This window comes from Lissotriton helveticus, chromosome 1_1 (assembly GCF_964261635.1).
Source record: "Lissotriton helveticus chromosome 1_1, aLisHel1.1, whole genome shotgun sequence".
In the NCBI taxonomy this organism is placed as follows: domain Eukaryota; kingdom Metazoa; phylum Chordata; class Amphibia; order Caudata; family Salamandridae; genus Lissotriton; species Lissotriton helveticus.
In genome coordinates, this window is record NC_136057.1 from 891707264 (window position 1) to 891726443 (window position 19180).

The window sequence follows — 19180 nt, forward strand, 5'->3', positions numbered from 1 at the left end:
CTGAGTTAACCAGGAGTCCTTAGGTAGTCTTTCTTCAACTTCTCCAGAACTGTCCCAATAAAATGTCAGGTTACTACCCAAAGTCTACATACCCAGCACCTGTTCTTCGACATCCAGGTCTAGAAACCAAGACATTAGTATAGCTGCCTCATGAGCATGTTGTGCTGCTAGGCTGAAACACCCTATAGTCCTCTAGCACCCACTGACCATCACCAGAAATGAAAGTCCCAATTTCCCCCTGTTGTGCATTCTCAACAGACCTCTGTCTATCACCTATCCACAGCTCTAACAGGAGGCCCTGCCATCTCCTCTGGTCTCTCCACACTGGTCGCCATAACATATGCAGATGCCTTTAAGTAGCGCTCTTAGAGACCACGTGCTGTGAGCCTCAAACTCAGTCTGGCCTCATGTGCTTAACAGGGTACTTGCTTGTCATGAGGAAGACGCCTTTCTAGCAATGCAGCCTGCTCATGAGTGACTAAGAGCCCAGCATACGTGACACATTCAAAAGGGGCAATGTACAATCATTGCGGTACACTAAAACCAACCTGGTAGACAGGACCCTACGAAGGCATGAAGTAGCTGGTGGTATAGTCACCTTAAATGAGAAATAATAAAGCTCGCTCACCAATGCTTCTCCTTTTGTCACTGTCACCATTTAATGTATTATTGTTCAAGCTCATTGGATCATTTCAGAGTTATACTTATGGTAAAGGCAATTTCATGCCTTTTCCACTGTCCACAGCACTGTCTCAACAGAGCTGTCCTTATAAGATTGCCTCCAGTGCATTGTCCTCAAGCTTAGGACCTTAGTCACCTCAGTTTTTCACTCTCCCTAGCTGTCTCCTTGTCTTGCCCATCCTCCTCACTGGGCTTCTTCTGCCCAGGAGCCTGAGATGACACCACTTACTGGTGACTTTGAAGAAGGTGGGTGGGCCCAAAATAGTCCTCCATTGTCACAGGCCCATCACCCTACTCCTGACAGGCCCCTTCATCTAGAAATGACTCTCAACTGCCACGAAAGTCTTGCTGCATTTTCACACAGTTCCTTAACAACTTGTCACTAAAATGTTGTAGTTGGAGGCCAGGGCTTCGTACAGGAGTCAGGAGCCACTGAGGTACGAGGTAAATTTTGTATTACATGTAAGGCCCTTAGGTTACAGCAACAACGGGTAGGTCCTGTCAGGGCTTTAGCCTCCATGCAACAATCCCTATCTTCCACTCAACACCACTCACCAACTTTCTCTTACATCATTCACTGTAAGCATTCCAGACCCCAGCTCAGACATATTGGCAATTGGGACATACAGGATACTAAACTCAACTTCATTAGGCCAAGGCGAAGAGCATTGCCATAGTCTAGCTTTGCAAGAACAAGTACTAATGGATTAGATTTCGAGTTTGTTTCTTGCAGGAGGGGACTTATCAAGATAGCCACCATCTTCGGAAGCTTGGATGTTGCTTCTCTTTTTGGGACACTAAAAGGGCATTGCAGTATAGAGAATGTATGACATTTGTTGGACCTGGCCCTTTCTACAGGGTCACCCTAGATTTTTGCCTTCCTTTGAATAATCTATTTTTATTGACATTAGGTCTCTGCTTACTTTACTCCTGCTAACCAGTGGTAAAGTGTTTGAGCTCTCCCTTCCAAATATGGTAACATTGGTTTAAACCTAATTGCAATACAATTTACTTATAAGTGCCTAGTAAATGGTTCTACATGTACCCAGGGCCTAAAAAGTAAATGCTTCAAGTGGCCTGCAACCTCATTGTGCCACCCACTAAAGTAGCATTGTAAAATATGCATGAGGCCTGCTTCTGCAACCTGTTGTGGAGGTTTAAACTGACACAATAAACCTTTTACCTAACCTAAACCTTCTTTTTTAATACTTGCAAGTCAACCATACGTTAGGCCCTAAAGTTTCATAGGGCCGGATGCATGGCATATAAAAAGTAGTAAATGTCTACTCAAGTTTTACATGTCTTGGCATTGAAACCCCCAAAGTTGTTTTTTACTGCAGCAAGGTGAGATCTCCTATAGACTAACACTGCATTACCTTATTGCACTTAATAATTGATAACTTCAGTTTGGGAACAGATAGATAAATACTTCTAGCACTGATTTGAATAGGAATATAAAATCCCCTTCAATGGCAAAGTCGGATTCCCACTTACTATTCTGAAAATTGCACTTTTGGAAACTTACCATTTTCCTGCGTAAACCAAATATGCCATTCTCAAAGTGTCCAGGATCACATGACTGTTTACGGTTCTCCTGCTTTACAACATGTATTCATTCCAGACATGGGACAAAAGGGCCTTGCATGTGGGAAGGGAGTTCCTCTCCTGTTCAGGGTGACCTTAGGGTGGTTTTCAGCCCCTTCCTGAGCTATAAAGGGTAGACTGAGGGACTTATACAGCCCCTTCCTTGCTTCTGAAGATGCTAGCCCTGTTACTGGCAAATGCAGCTCACGTTTGGACCTGCCTGCTCTTTGTCCCCTTAGACAGATTGGAGTCAAACCAGGAGAAAAGTAAAGAACTAACCAGAAACAAATTGTCCCGGTGTCTCTGCAAATCCAAGTAGACTTGGGGCTTGCATCCAACTGTTGATGCAACCTTAGCAGACACAGACCCCGAACTTCACCACCCAGAACTCCTCATGGGATGTATGACATCACAACGCATGCTTTTACTCCGCATGCCATTACAAGGCAAGTTGTTACAACGACTTGCGTTGGGGGGCGCTGGATAGTGGAATAGTTTCATTTTCTTATCCAACTCCAGTCCCCGTGGATAGTAGGGAAGGTGTTGGATAGAAAATGAAACTATTCCCTATCCTCCAGCGCCCTCCAGCGCAAGTCGTTGTAACATCTTGCGTTGTAATAGCTGCGTCGTAATGGTAGTGCGGAGTAAAAGTTGCGTTGTAAAGGATGTTCCCCCTCCTCATGTTCACAAGATCCACTCCACATTGCCCACCAATGCGAAATTATCACCAAGACCTGAGACTTCAGCCACCCGCTGCCGCTGCGCCCTTCTCTGGATCCAGTTTGCAGCACAATCGCTGACGATTTCATCCATGAGTGCATTTCGCTTGAAACTGGACTAGAGGGTAAAGTTTCCACTGGGGCGAAACTGGTACCAGTATCCAACACACACTCCACTGCAGTCTGCCTTAACTTTTGATTTTGACCCATTTCAGTACTACCAGATAACTGCAATTGGCTGTGTGTTTCTTGGTGCTATTTATACTTCAAACTTTTTTAAAAATCATATCACTGGCTGTACTTTTTGTCTCTTTTATGTCATTTTATTTATTAAAATGTATTCTTTTTTCTAAATTGATTTGGGATTTTTCTTGTGTTGTGTTTTTACGTTATTTCTGTTTGAGTACTGCATTAATACTTTATACCTTGCGTCCATGTTTAGACTGACTGCTTTTTTGCCAAGCTACCAGAGGGGTAAGCACAGGTTTATTTAGTGGCTTTAGTGTTTTACCCTGACAAGGATTGTGGGTATTATTCGAGTGGGGCTTTCACCCTGCTCAACTAATAACTCAATTTCTTACAACATTCATGTGTCACAGAACGAGGATGTGGCGATCCAAGCAGTAATAGGCTCCCCATGAGGAAAGGCCTGAATGAGAAACAGAAGTTAAAAAGTGATTCATCCTCCCTGATCATGCTGACATGAGAAAAGATGGTGCAGGCTTCCTAAGAGGGAACGACAATGAAAACCACACAAATATCTAAGGAGCACTAGAGGGGACAGGAGGCTTCTCTGAGTTTCCTTGTGTACTTGTATTGTCGTTTTCCACACTTTTTACAGGGCCCACCCTGTGCATTTCCAAAGTCCCAAGAGGACAAGTATGTATTGCACTGTTTGAAAGGCGATCCCAGGGGAGACAGAAGATGTCTGACTGCCCGCCCCGAGACTCACCTCTCTCTATGGAATAGGCCGAGCGCCGTAGGGAGGCCTCCTTGGCGAGGCTCCTCTCCTACAATCGTACCAGTTGAGCAATCACACTACTACAGACGGACACCACACGACGGGATATTCACAAGTATCTTTATATAAGAAATGAAGGCACGTTCTTAGCAGGTTAGCAGGCAGGGATCGAGGGATCCTTAAAGTCGTGGTTTCGGGACTAGTGGGGTAGCGGGACAGTCTTGGCACCGACTAGTGCGTGGATAGTTCAGGGGGTCAGGCCGCGACAGCGTCAGCAGGGCCTCGAAGGGGGTTCAGCTTGGTCAGGCCGTGACAGCGTCAGCAGGGCATCGACGGTGGTTCAGCTTGGTCAGGCCGCGACAGCGTCAGCAGGGCCTCGAAGGTGGTTCAGCTTGGTCGAGCCGCGACAGCGTCAGCAGGGCCTCGAAGGTGGTTCAGCTTGGTCAGGCCGCGACAGCGTCAGCAGGGCCTCGAAGGTGGTTCAGCTTGGTCAGGCCGCGACAGCATCAGCAGGGCCTCGAAGATGGTTCAGCTCGGTCAGGCCGCGACAGCGTCAGCAGGGCCTCGAAGATGGTTCAGCTCGGTCAGGCCGCGACAGCGTCAGCAGGGCCTCGAAGGTGGTTCAGCTTGGTCAGGCCGCGACAGCGTCAGCAGGGCATCGACGGTGGTTCAGCTTGGTCAGGCCACGACAGCGTCAGCAGGGCCTCGAAGGTGGTTCAGCTTGGTCGGGCCGCGACAGCTTCAGCAGGGCCTCGAAGGTGGTTCAGCTTGGTCAGGCCGCGACAGCGTCAGCAGGGCCTCGAAGGTGGTTCAGCTTGGTCAGGCCGCGACAGCGTCAGCAGGGCCTCGAAGATGGTTCAGCTCGGACGGGCCGCGACAGCGTCAGCAGGGCCTCGAAGATGGTTCAGCTCGGTCAGGCCGCGACAGCGTCAGCAGGGCCTCGAAGGTGGTTCAGCTTGGTCAGGCCGCGACAGCGTCAGCAGGGCCTCGAAGATGGTTCAGCTCGGTCAGGCCGCGACAGCGTAAGCAGGGCCTCGAAGATGGTTCAGCTCGGTCAGGCCGCGACAGCGTCAGCAGGGCCTCGAAGGTGGTTCAGCTTGGTCAGGCTGTGACAGCGTCAGCAGGGCCTCGAAGGTGGTTCAGCTTGGTCAGGCCGCGACAGCGTCAGCAGGGCCTCGAAGATGGTTCCGGTGCATGAGTTCGGATCAGGATCAGCCGCGACAAGGTCAGCAGGGCTTCGACTCCAAGATACAACTGGCGTCCTAATCCAGGGCTGGCCCAGATATAGGACTGGAGTCCTTTGATGTCCGGACCCTCGCGCCTGGGGGTCAGAGGGGCCAGGATGAAGGTGTCCAGACACCCAGAAGGGGGGTGGAGCCAGGGCCCAGGGAGGCTGGAGGGTGATCGATACCAGGCGTCTCGAAACTCCCCTCCTCCGGGATCCGCCAAGTGGCCACTCTACCACCTGGGAGGATCTTGGTGCCTCGATGTCGGGGCTTCGCTGGGGCCGGGGCCAGGGATGGCTGCGGCCACGTGCTCGGGACGTGATGGGCCCAAGATGGAGTCGGGCCGGAAATGGTGGCCTGGCATGGTCGCCAGACCGGCAGTGTTAGCGAGCAGGGTCCGCTGGGGCCCCAGGGGGGGAGAGCCGTGGGTTGCCAGGGGGGCTGCTCTCGTCGATGGTTCATGTTCAGGGGGGTCGACGGAGGTCGATGTCGTCCCGGGCCCGCCATGCGGGAGGGGTAGGACCACGCCACGAGGCCGGGTCCAACATGCACCCTCTTTGGAGAATAAGGGAACTGACTTATGTCTCTCACTCCCCTCTAAAGAGTTATGCTGATTTAGAGAGGGAGGGTTAGTAGTTGGACAACTCAGATGATCTCTTATCTGCAGACGGGGTGGTGAATACAGAAACCTGCCTTGGTTCCCAGAAACAGTAGACACACACAGTAGATGGTACTTTATTACATATGGTTATTCATTATGCATTATTCATCTACATGTTATGTGCAACAGAAGGATAATATTTATTAGGAAAATCCCAGCTGTCATTATAAAAATCTGAGCAAGTGCTAGAAAATTGCAAACATATTTCACCACACATCATGACTCTGTTAGTCTAAAACCTACCCAATTTGCATATAAGATTCCAGCCATCAGTAGCTGCTCCTCCGCTATTGTATTGTATTGTAATTGCATTTATATAGCGCTTACTACCCCTGACGAGGCTTCAAAGCACTTTTTCGGCGAGTAGCACACTACTCCGGGACCCATAGAGGATTAGTGTTGAATTAGTATAGTGAATGGTGGAGAAGTGTCACCCCCTCGCCACCCTCAAAAGTTGAAAAATAAAATGAAATAAAACAAGGTGTTATCATTTTATTTTTCAACTTCTACGAGCTGCATCCTGGGGACAGGGTCATTGCTAGGCAGTCAGGAGAGGGAGTGATGGGCAGCACTGCTGTCAGTGTGCATGTAGGTTTTGCTGGCCATTTCAGACTGGCCAAAAAGACATGCGCACTGAGCTGTCTCCAATTGGAGACAACAAAGCACAGGCTCTCAGTCTCTCTAGGAGCGCAAATTCCCAGCACGCAGGCCAAACCTGACGCTGCTTTCAAACATGAAAGCAGCGCCAGGATTGGCCACAGTGGCTCTTTGGCATGGCATGGTATCTCAGCACTCAGGGCCTGTGTGTGCTGTCCCTTCCTAACTCTAGCATCCCTTTATACCTTTGTCTCCAGTGATTCCCTACGAAGATGGGAGGAGGCACTCCTGCACAGCTCTTTTGTTGTTGCTTGGAACACTGACATTGTCCCTTATGTAGAAGTTTTTGAAGGGCAAGCAAATGTAAGTATTTCTGCTTTCTTCCAATTCAGACCTGTTCAAGGCAGGGTGGCCTTTTGGCTGTGATCACTTCTCATCATCTTGCAGAGAGGTTGAAAGTTTCCTCTTTTCTGTTCTGTTAAAAAGACTAATGCCAAAATGTGTTTCTGCAAACAATATGTCTATCATGCACACTTTTATCAGCATTACCATTCAGACAGTTAACTTCCGAGGCACTAATCCTGTCTGACGCACTCTACAGGGAATTAGTTTATTTATATAGGCATGCAGACAGGCCTGGCTTGTATATGCCATGACTGATTGCAAGGAAAGCCCAGGACAATCTGATAGATTTACAGCACCTTCCACTACTGTGGTGCCAGGATGGCCTGGGGAAGTGGTCCTCTATGTGGAGTAGTCTGACTAGCCTGACACATTGGCCTCCAGATCACCATTGCCTGACGCAGCCTGGTGGGACAGTGTGATTTCAGCCAGCGAGTACAAAGGATCTTGGAGTGAGATTTTAAATCTAGTCAGTGACAGCTTTTTGGGGAACATTCATGTCTCCAAAAGAGAACCAGAAAATGTGTCTGAAGAAGAATTCAGCCGGAAAATTCCAAGGAGCTTACTGCTATTGACCTCAAACTGACTCCGGGAGAGGCGATACAAGCGTGCCATGCCCACAGGGCAAAAAGGGCTTTAGCCCCTCCCTCTGTCGTGTATCTCACTCTGAGATGCTGCAGCTTGGGCTGTTGCATCTTGAGCTGCTGTGGCCTCGGATGGGCAGTGTCTGGAGTCTTATCACCCCCACAAATCATTGGCGTAACATAACTTGAGGAGCTGCCCCTCCAATGTACATGGAGGGACCCCTGCTCTGGATTTAATCAGGACCTCTCGGGCCAGAGTACTGCTCTGAGGGGGCCACCTACAGCTCAGGGCCCCCCACACCGCAGGGGCAGTGGGGGGCCTGTATTATGCCACTGCCACACCTGAGTTATGCTGAGGTCTTTAAAAGACCATTTACATGCCTTTGTGAACTGGTTAACAAGGCTTTATGCTTTTTCACTGGTTCCAGTACCGCGGGTTTGCACTCTACCTATTCCTTACATTTGTATTTTATTTTTACTGCCACCATGGGAGATTGTATTTCATGAAAAGACATCTCCGTAGTAGGCCTCCCACCTTTCCTAGAAAAAAATACTGGCCATTTGCTGTTGTCAAAGGCGTCTGCAAAGGCCTCTTCTTGACACTAAATAGGGCTGTAAATACAATGGTATGAATTAATTCATAACATTACTTTTCTGTCTTTGGTTCCTCTACTTATTAGTCATGGATCATTAATGCAGCCCTAGAACACATTTAAAAGTTCTTCTTATATTTGCTGTTTGAAGTATTCACAAATAAGTGCTAAAAATGCCAGCTTTAGGCAGTGGTGTAGGAAGGAGGTGCGGTGGGTGCAGGCCGCCCCGGGTGTCATCACTGAGGGGGTGACAAAATGGCAAAAATATGTGTTTTAAACACATATTTTTGCCATTTTGTCGAGCCAGGGGTGATATGTGGCTTCACTGAGGGGGGTACCAAAATGGCAAAAATATGTGTTTTAAACACATATTTTTGCCATTTTGTCAAGCCGGGGGTGACAAGAATTTTTCCGCACCAGATACCACCTGGCCTTGCTACGCCACTGGCTTTAGATGATTTTTGTCCTGTCTGGGACATCAAAATACCTGTGGTGAGGGTATAAGCCCGATCAGTTGGCAGCCCTAATCAAGAGACTGACAGTTTGTTGCAGGATCATCATATTATTTATTTCCTCCACCCTCCATCCTTGATTGATGCAATAATAGCAATAGTTTAACTTATATCTGAGATCCCACACCAGCCACCAATACAATGCTGAGTTACTCCAGGTGTCTTGGAATACATCCTGCATTCAGACAACTCCCTCCTCATTCTCACTGCTCACCCTTCACTTTCATGTTCACCATGCACTCACAGAGATCACACTGAACTCACACTGCTTACCATGCACTCATGCCATTCACTCTCCTTCTACCCCGCACTCACACAAGCACACCACTCACCCTGCACGCACATGACACTCCACTCACTTGTCACTTTCACTGCTCACCCAACACTCACAGTGATCACACTGCACTCATGCTGTAACCCTGTACTCACACCATTCATCCTCCTCTTACCCTGCGCTCACAGTAGCTCACCATTTATCCTGCACTCCTGCACTTATGCCCCTTGCCATGACCCCACGCTGTTCTCCCTCCACTTGCCCTGCAGTCACATGAGCACATCACTCACCCTGCACTCACAGTGATCACACTGCACTCACAACACTCACCTATGCTTTTCACCTTGCACTTACACAAACACACTACTAACCTTGCACTCATGTGACACTTCACTCACCTGTCACTCTAACTGCTCACTCTGCAATCTCACTCAAACAAGCACATCACTCACCATGCATTCATTCCTCCCACTCTGCACTGTCACCATCACCCAAACTCATATGTCACATCACCTACCCAGCAATCACTCCTCTCACCCTACTCTCACACTGTCACACCACTCACTGTACACTCACATAGGCACTCCTGTAACTCACACAGCTCACTCTTCACTCACTTGGGCACATCACTCACCCTGCACTCAAACCATGCAAACAAGCACAGCACTCACCTTGGAATCACACCACACACCCTGCACTTCTTCCTCTCACCTGCACTTACAGGGACCAACCTCATAGCATGCATTCCCCGTGTCACTCTGTTCAGCCTGCCTGCACACAGGGACAATAGTCTTCCGGAACTTATAGGGTCACATCACTCTGCACCATCTCCTCTCACCATGCACTCACCAGTCACTCTCAAGGATCACACTATTCTCTCACCGCTCACCCTGCACCTCACACAGGCACACAACCCACCCTGCATGTTCACCACTCACACCACCCTGCAATCACTCCTCTCACTCTGTACACACTCCTCTCATCCAACAATCACATGGGTACTCTTCTCACATTGCATTCATGCAGCTCACCCGACACTCTCATCAGCACTTTTTTCACCCTACACTTGCACCACTCACTATGCACTCACTCACATTATTCACCATTAACCAGCACTTGCATGAGCACACCTCTTACCCTGCACATATAAAACTCGCACAATTCTCATGAATATACACATATTTCTACAAAAGCACCCACAGAATACCTGCTCTTTCCATAGTTCTCAATGCCTACTTAATTCAATCTGCTCCCACTTTTGACAACCAGGTCCACCCCCCCCCCCCCTGGTATGACATCATCAGATTAGACCACTCAGGATGCTCAGGGGGTGGCCTAACCTGTACTCATAGATCCTCACTCTCTGTGAAACAATCACACACTACATCTATGCCTTCTTGAGAATACCTCAAAATAAACATTTCCACCACTAGCAATTCAAAGTCCTTCCTCCATGTGTCCTACCACCCTCCTGGGGGTAATTGCATGTTCATTGAACAGGTAATGGAGATCATCTCCTCCAATGGTGACGTTCATACCAACCAGGTCTTCCTTGGTGACTTCAATATTCACTGGAATAATTCCAAAAACCCACTCGTGAACAGCTTCAAGTCCTTCCTCCAAGACCTCAAGCTCATCCAAGCTTGCAACAACCCGACCCATAAGAAAGGAGTCACCCTTGATCTAATCATTGCAAAAGTGAACACTTTACAAGTTGATTATATTCTCCAGCGCAATTGGAAGTATCACCACTGCGTCACGTTAAATATTAAGGCAATGACCTCCATAGACCAATCTAAGAAAGTCAAACGCAGATCCGATACACCCATAACATTAACTCACACACTCTATCAGCCATTAGTAATAAGATCCTGCTCCCACCTCCCACCATGACTAATGCCCAAGACCTCACTGATCACTACATCAACTCAATGTCCAAAAACATGGACACCATAGTCACTAAAACAAATCCTGGCGAAAAGATCCTACCCCTGGTTCAACAGTAACCTTAATAAAGAACAGCAACACCTAAGACTTGCTGAAAGAGCATGGAGGCACACACCCTCTGTGACCAACCACCTTCTTCCCTCAAAAGCGATCCTGTTTCTGCAAATAACAAAGAACTCCTGTGAAACCCTTGCCTCCTTCTTCGTTGAGAAAACATCGCAAATTACAGGTGACATCCAGATCGCTCTCAAACTACTACCGCACAACCCCCCTGCACTCCTCCACTATGGATCAAGTAGCATACCCGTATAATTCCCCATCTCACCCTGATTGCCTCAGAAGTAGCCAGGATACCCCTATCCTAAAAAAAACAACTCCGACCAGTCTGACCCCAACAATTACCGCCCCATCTCCAACATGCCTACTTTGGACAAACTCTTGGAAAAATGTGTGTACTTACAGCTTCACGTTCACATCGAACAATTCCAACTCCTTGACTACTGTCAACCTGGCTTCAGATTGGGTTATAGCACTGAAATGGGCATGGTCCACATTGTTTACGATGCCCTATGCTCCCTGGACCAGAATGAATCTTGCCTCTTGATCCTACTGGATCTATCAGCAGCTTTTGACATCATCACCATGCTACCCTTCTAGATGTTCTAGAACACAGAATGTGCATCAAATGGTTCTCTTCTTTTGTACATAACAGGTCTCAATGCATCCGAATCAATCTTACTCTTTCTGAGCAATCTCCACAATCACTGAGTGTTCCCCTAGGGTCTATCCCCAGCTTGACACTGTTCAACCTCTACAGGGAGCCCCTAACTAAATTACTCAATCTCTCCCACATTTACTACCACATGTATGCTGACGACACCCAGCTCTACATGAGAATCACCTCCCTCAAGGACATCCGCACCCTCAACAAACCCCCCTTACTTAAACGCAAAAATGTCTGACTCGCAACCACCTCACACTCAATGCCCTGAAAAATTCTCACAGATCGCACCACCCACCACCACTTCTAACGTCAAAGACTGGCTCCCTCTTCTCACTGCCTTGAATTGCATCCCACACATCGTCGACTCTGCTAAACCCCTAGGTATGACCTTAGACAAGATCTCCCCATGCAAAAACACATTGTGCTATCACTAGAAGATCTAACCATCAGTTGCATATTCTTTGAAAACTGAATCCTTTCCTCCCTTGAGACCTCACTACTGCGACTCATGCAATTGTGATGTCAAAATAAGACTATGGTAGCACTAAACTTGTGGTCCTCCCGAAAACCTCACTTGTACCTCTGAAGGCAAAACTGAACACAGCAGCCAGGCTCATCACGGTATCAAGAAGAGTGATCATATCACTCCCGACCTACGAGCACTGAAATGGCTACCCTTCCTTGGCCACGGTTAATTTCAAAATTGCTTGCATGACCCACAAAGTGCTGCACCACAATACCCCCTCTTATTTGACCCAGTCACTGACCCTAATGGGTGGAAACAGATCCTCCAGAAGGACAAACTCCTTACTTCTCAAGCCGCAAAATCTCAAGAAAAAGAAAACCTACAACCAATCTCTCTCTATGAAGGCCCCAAAAATTTGGAACACTCTCCCGAATGAGATCTGAGGCAATCCATTAACTTCCTTCTTCAGGAAAGAACTACAAATGTTTCTCTCCAACAAATTCCTCTCTCACTGAGGACTTGGACATGCCCTGTTTCCCTGCGCGACTCCGCTCGCATACTGGTCTGCTACCTCTTGTCACACCAAAATGTGTCTAAGTCCTGGACCTTTGCAACATTATGTGCTGAGACTCAAAATTAAAAGAGAACGACCAACCTTTAAGTACTGCTAAACCCAATTATTCAGGCAACCAAAGTGCCAATAAAAGTATGGACGATTGGTACTTGCTGATGATGCCAGATGTAATGCCTACCACCCCCAGTAATGGGAATTAGTTACCAATGGCTCCTAAAGATGGGTCGGCACACAAACAGATTCTTAAATCCTGGCCTTCTTCGCAGGTGGACTAGAGGCTCACTATTTGTCTCTCCTCTCCCATTATATTGCTATTTTTTTGACGTAATGTGTAATTATAATTTTCTGTAACATTGTGGAACCTAATGTAAAGCGCTCTGATACTCTTTAAATAAATAAATAAATACATTAAATCAATAAATATGGTAATGATTCCAACTGCAGCAAGCTTCTCTCCAGTCCAGAGTCCTTTCACCGGAGTTGTTTCTAAAGGGGGTCATGTTGTCAATAGGGAATACATGGACATGACCTGCGGAAACCCAGAAGCTCCAAAGCAGCATGCAGATTCAGAAATCTCCCACTTCAGCACTGTTTCCAAAGCCCTCAGTGCTTATTTTTCTCTGCCGTGAAGTTTCAAAGCTTTATCAAAGCATACTAATGATGTCAATGAGGATGTCCCCATGTCTTCCGCTGGAAACTTATTGCTACATTATGTGCTTCCATCTCCCTACTTACCGTTTCCACATGTACTATGTTTGAGATATTTTGCATGCCATTTTTCACATGTACTATGCCTGAATATTTTGTACTCTAAACTCACTGCTGTCCTTTTTCACATGTACTATTGTGAATGTTTTGTAGCCTTAAATAATGTTGCCTTATTCCTTTGTGTCTTTTTCCATGCCTCTCTTTTGCACAGTATTGGTAAAGCATTCTGTCACCCGAAAGGATCCTGTTCGCGCTATATAAAACTTTAAATAAATAGATATACGAGGCTAGTGCAAGATGGGAGAGTGGCCTGAGAAAGTAGGATGTCGCAAGGAGGGAGACTAGGGATGAGGTTGAGGCTTTGGGCTATGGTGATGGATTGAAGCTCGTGTGACACCTTCAGCCATTCCTGGCTTTCTGTTCACCACAATATTTCCTTCTGGAACCTGTAGTTTTTCTTACATTGTAAGATGGGTTTCAAAAACCCCACAATGCAAATTGTTACTGAATAAAATGCATGGTTGTCAAAAAAGTCAAGTATTTCATAGGATCCGTTGGATGCTTTGATATTACATGTTATAACATGGATTAGTTCATTTCCAATACTGCAACTGCTTGATCCACACTTTAAATCAAATATAAGCCCCGTACAGCTATTATAAAGAAGTGTACTTTTCATTCACATCATACTTGTAACAAACATTGACAAGACAATATACTATTATTTTTGAATAGCGTATAGAGAATATGTTTTTATTAAGCTTCATTAAAAGCAATGGTGTAGCAAAGGCATCATGAGTTTTGGGGGCGGCAGCTGCAGAATTCATCACCAGCCCCCCCCCCCCTCTTCAGGGCGGCAGTTGGCGGCAAAGGAGGGACCGACACGGGTGACAGAGTGCCTTGCTACGCCACTGATTAAAAGGCTAGGCAGGTATAGGAGAAGCAGCAGGACAAACTTTTCTAACACAATAAAAGCAGATTGACTAATGGAACTGTGAGTGGTAGTGTGTCCGTGTGTGACAGAGTACAAATGTATGAAAGAGTGCAAGAGATATAGTTAGAATGTGTAGTGACAATGTGTGTGAGCGAGAATGTGTGTGTGTGTCAGTGTATGTGTGTTATGCGTGCAAGTGTGCTGCAGGTCTGGTAGACTGGAGGTTATTCTTGCTTTAAGGACAAGGGCACTGATAGAATATGGATGGGAGGTGTTACTTATGGCAAACCTATGGCAAACTGCAGGCCCTGACATTCTTGTATTAAGACACTGTCATTGGCTGTGGGGACTCAAACTGTCTGAGAAAACCACTAACCTAGTCATAGCCGTTGGCAGGGACACACACCACACCTGGTCTGAGGGGATAATAATTCTTAGCATATGGGGTGGATCCATAGCAAAATGTTTGAACTGACTGTATTCATTTTATAGGGGGTGTCAATGGCAAAAGGCTGACCCTTGTATATTGGAGGGAATGTTTAGAGGTACTCATGGCTGTGGCTGAAGTATCGATGGTACATTTCTGGCACTGTCATCTTAAATGTACTCCTTGGCATAAAGGGCTCATCCATGAAAAAACGATGACCTTGGAAAAATGGACGTCATTTCTGACTTAAGACATTTGAAAAAAAAACGAGATTTACTCCTCTAAAAGGCCATGCTTTCCTGGTGCTGGAGTATTTCAGGAAGGCCCATAAGCGCAAATTTTATCCCAAAAGTTTCAAAAAATTCTCAGGGGAGACGTCTGCTCTCCCTTAAATCATCTACAAGAAATCTGTTAACTTGTTTTACTTGCTGGAATTTGGGGGAAGTATCACACCCCACCACTTATATAGATCTTTTTCCTCATAAAATGGGTATGAGGTTAGCTCTCACTTCCTTTTTGGAGATGCTTGTCCTGCCCCATTGCTGGGAGCATGACTGGCTTTAGAGTGGTGCAACTGGTGCAGCTGTACCTGGCATTGACTTTGATGGGGGGTGCTGTGTTTACAAATAATTTTTGGTTTAACCTCTTTGGTGCTCATGACGAGACCAGCTCGTCATAAGTCACAATTGAGCTGTGCTCATGACAAGCTGGTCTCGTCATAAAGGCTCCGCGCTGCCCACGCGCAATTGATTCTCCGCCTTTGCGGGCGAATTAATCAGTGGGCGGGGTCGTGACAAGACTAGCTCGTCATGAGCACAGCTCCACCGTGACTCATGACGAGCTGGTCTCGCCATGAGCACGCGGTGCCGCGCTCACCCCCCGCCCCGTGGGGGAATTACCCCCACAGGGAAGGGGTTAAAAGCGCATAAACTTCCTTGTACATCAGGTAGTTTTGAGGCAACAATAAAAATATCAAGATAACTCTAGTGATTTATGTCCCTACTAGTGAGAGTTCAGAATTTTGTCTGTTAAGACGTATAACTGTTACTACTTGGCATTCTCTACGGGTGTCAGGAACCTCTCAAAAGACTCTTGTGATTGTCACCAGAAATGCACTGCAGTTCCTATTAAATTACCTGCCATGAGGTATCCATGTTGGAGGAGACTGAGCCCAGGGTGGAGAGCCTCTCTTCGCCTGTTAATACAGGAACTAAACTGCTCCGCCATTTGGGGACAAAACCGGACTGCATCCACTTCTTGTAGTGGTGCGTGGTCTAGTTGTTTTCCCTAGAACTCTGGTGAACCGCTAATGCACCTGCGCAACCATCGCGCGGCGCACTTCAACTGAAGTTTTCCCCTTTGACAGAAGCCTTCAGTTCTTCGCGCTTCGTGTCAGAATTAAAATTAATGTAGAAGAAGAGTTATTGTTGCCAATTTCGAACCTTAAGGGAAGTAACAGGTTTTTGCTAGTTTTGGGTGTCAGAGAAAGTTTTTTTTAACCTGCCAACCTTTCCTCATCAGAAGTTAATATCCGGCAGAACAGGAGGAAGCTGCTTACCTAAATGCCTCAGATTCTTGGTGAGAAGCAGAAGGAGTTGGACGTCCTGGGAGTGACTTCTGTCAAGAGAAGAACTCCACTATTCAAGTAAGCGTATTCATTTTGGTTTGATATTTAGTCACAGCGCAAAGGATATCCACAGTATTGCGAAGAGAATAAAAAATACCTGAACTTTGAAACCTCACTAAAGGATGTAGTTAGTTAAGAGAGACTGAATTAGCGCTACGCCTTGAGGAGATCTAATTTAAAGAAAAGTATCAGAGAATGGAACTGTGAATTAGCAAAAGCACTCTGGAGCTCTATAGAGCAGAACAACGAGTACAAAGCAAGACTCACGGAGATTTTTTCAATTCATTTACAAAACTACGAAGAACTTTCTGTTTGAAAGGTCATTAAGTACCCGAATTAAGTGGAACTGTCATCAGACCGGTTCTGCTGGTCAATCAGATTTGCATACACCCTTCAGACTAAAACAGCATAGAGAGATGCTGGCCTTTAATAAGACACAGGTAAATGATGATTATGAGTTAGAGTTTTAGAGAGAATCTTAGAGATTAGAAAAGCTAATTGTTGTGCCTTTTCAATTACAGATATCCTTTTCATAATTCCAGAAGAGGAACCAGTGTCCAGAGGCCAGTATCTCTTGTTCTTGTCTTCCACTTCCCCTTTCCCCCGGGCTGAATTTTGTAACAGTAGTTTATTCTCCTGTCGCAGGCTTTGGCAGGTGGGATCTGGGGTAAGGTCATCTGTTCCTGAGGGAATAGCACTAGTGATTTTAGATACTCTGACAGATTGAAGTGCCTCCCGCTTAATTGAGGATTACAGATTCCCTCCTGGACAGTATGGCAGAAGGTATAAATTTAAAGTCTTTAACCAATATTTTAAATAGTATGCAGGAACAACTGAATACCTCTTTAGCACAAAATAAATCTTTGAGAGAGGAAGTTAGAAGATTCAGTCAAGAGTCCCTCCAAACTAGACAAAGGCTAGATGAGTTAGTTGCATCAGGTTCAGCGTTCAAGGGAGCTTCGTCTTTATCTAGTAACCCCTCCTCATCAGACATCTCTACTCAAGTCATTCACGCCATTTCCCCAATTATTCCTTTGGCTCCTCTGGAGAGATATGGCGGAGACCCAAACAAGGCTAAGATTTTTATGACACAGTGTTCATTGCACTTTTTGTGTCGCCCAATAATCTTTTCAGAAGACCAGGCCAAAGTGGCATTTATTCGGTCGTATCTGAATGGTGATGCTGCAGCTTGGTCAATGTCCTTGGTCACCCGAAATGATCCTATCTTATGTAATTTTGAAGCCTTTAAAGTGGAGTTCTCACGGATATTCAATCGATGCTCTGCCTCTCAAGCAACAGACAATGAATTGTTAGAGCTCAAGCATGGAAATCGTGATCTGGTAGGATATTTAGCACATTTCAACAAATTAGTAGCGGAGACGAATTGGCTTGAAGAAAAGAGGGGTGCCATTTTTTACAGAGGGTTGAGGGATGAGCTCAAAGATGCCTTGGCACAGATTCCTCAAAGACCCACTGAAATTTCAGCAATTATAGATCTAGTTTTGCAACTCGATCATCGTCTGTGTGAACGGCGCAATGAGAAGAAAAAGGATTTTCGTCCCCTGCCTCGTCGTTTTAACAGAGTGAAAACAGAAGGTCAAAAAGTTTCAGAAGGGGTTTCCACAGAAGAACTTATGCAGATTGGCTCAGTTAGAGGACCCTTAACTAAGGAAGAAAAGGAGCATCATAGAAGCGCTCAACATTGCTTGTATTGTGGATTGGCTGGACACTTTGTAAAAGAATGCCCAAAAAAGCCTAAGACTTCTGAACAGGGAAAAGGACGGCTTCACCTCTAGACGGAGTTGCACAGGTGGAAGCAACAATGAAGTCAGCTCCAAATCCACAACAAATAGTAAACACCTTACAGTCAGCAGATCCTCATCTGGTGGTTTCCTTTACGGTGAAGTTTCATGACAAAGAGATTAGGAAGGTCTCCGTGAGGATTGATTCCGGGGCCACTGGAAACTTTTGTGACATCAAGTACACTTGGCAGATAGGAATTGAATTTGTGGAAAAGCAACTCATGGAGGCAGTTCGTGCTGTGGACGGAACCAATTTATCTTCTGATCCGATCACCCATGAAACTGAATTGGTTCAACTAACAGGTCTAGAAGGTAATTCAGAATTAATAACATTCAATTTAATTGATGCGCCTCAGTTTCAGTTAATTTTGGATCTCTTGTGGTTAACTGAACATAACCCGAGAATTGATTGGAGTAAAAGAACTGTGGTCATGGACTCCTCCTTTTGCAAGGAAAATTGTTTTGTGAACAAACCAGGTCAGCTACAGACTCCCCAGTGCGGAATTTAGTTTGCCATCACCCCGCTCAGATTTGTTTTGTAGACACCAAAGAAATCCCCTCGGAATATGAGGATTTGTCCCCAGTTTTTGATAAGAAGGAAGCTGAGAAGATGTCACCTCATCGCCCCAATGATTGCAAGATTGAGATTAAACCAGGAGCAGTTCTGACCTGTAGTCACATCTACGCACTTACAGAAACTGAGAACCAATTCTTGAAGGATTATTTAGACAAACATTTAGCTAATGGGTTCATACGCCCTTCCCAATCCCCTTTTTCCTCTCCTTTGTTTTTCATTCCTAAAAAAGATGGAGATCTTCGCGCTTGCATCGATTATAGGGCCCTGAACCAAGTGACGGTCAAGAATCGCTACCCGATTCCCTTGATATCTGTGTTGCTCGACCAAGTAAAAAATGCCAAGATTTATACTAAACTGGATCTAAGGGGAGCGTATCTTTTAATCAGAGTGGCTGACGGTGATGAATGGAAGACGGCGTTTCGAACCTGGTATGGTTTATTCGAATACCAAGTCATGCCATACGGGCTGTGTAATGCGCCTGCTGCTTTTCAGCATTTTGTGAACGATGTCTAAGATGAATTTTTGGACAGAGTCGCCGTCGTATACATAGACAACATTTTGATTTTTTCAGACAGTGAGGAAGAACATATATTACATGTG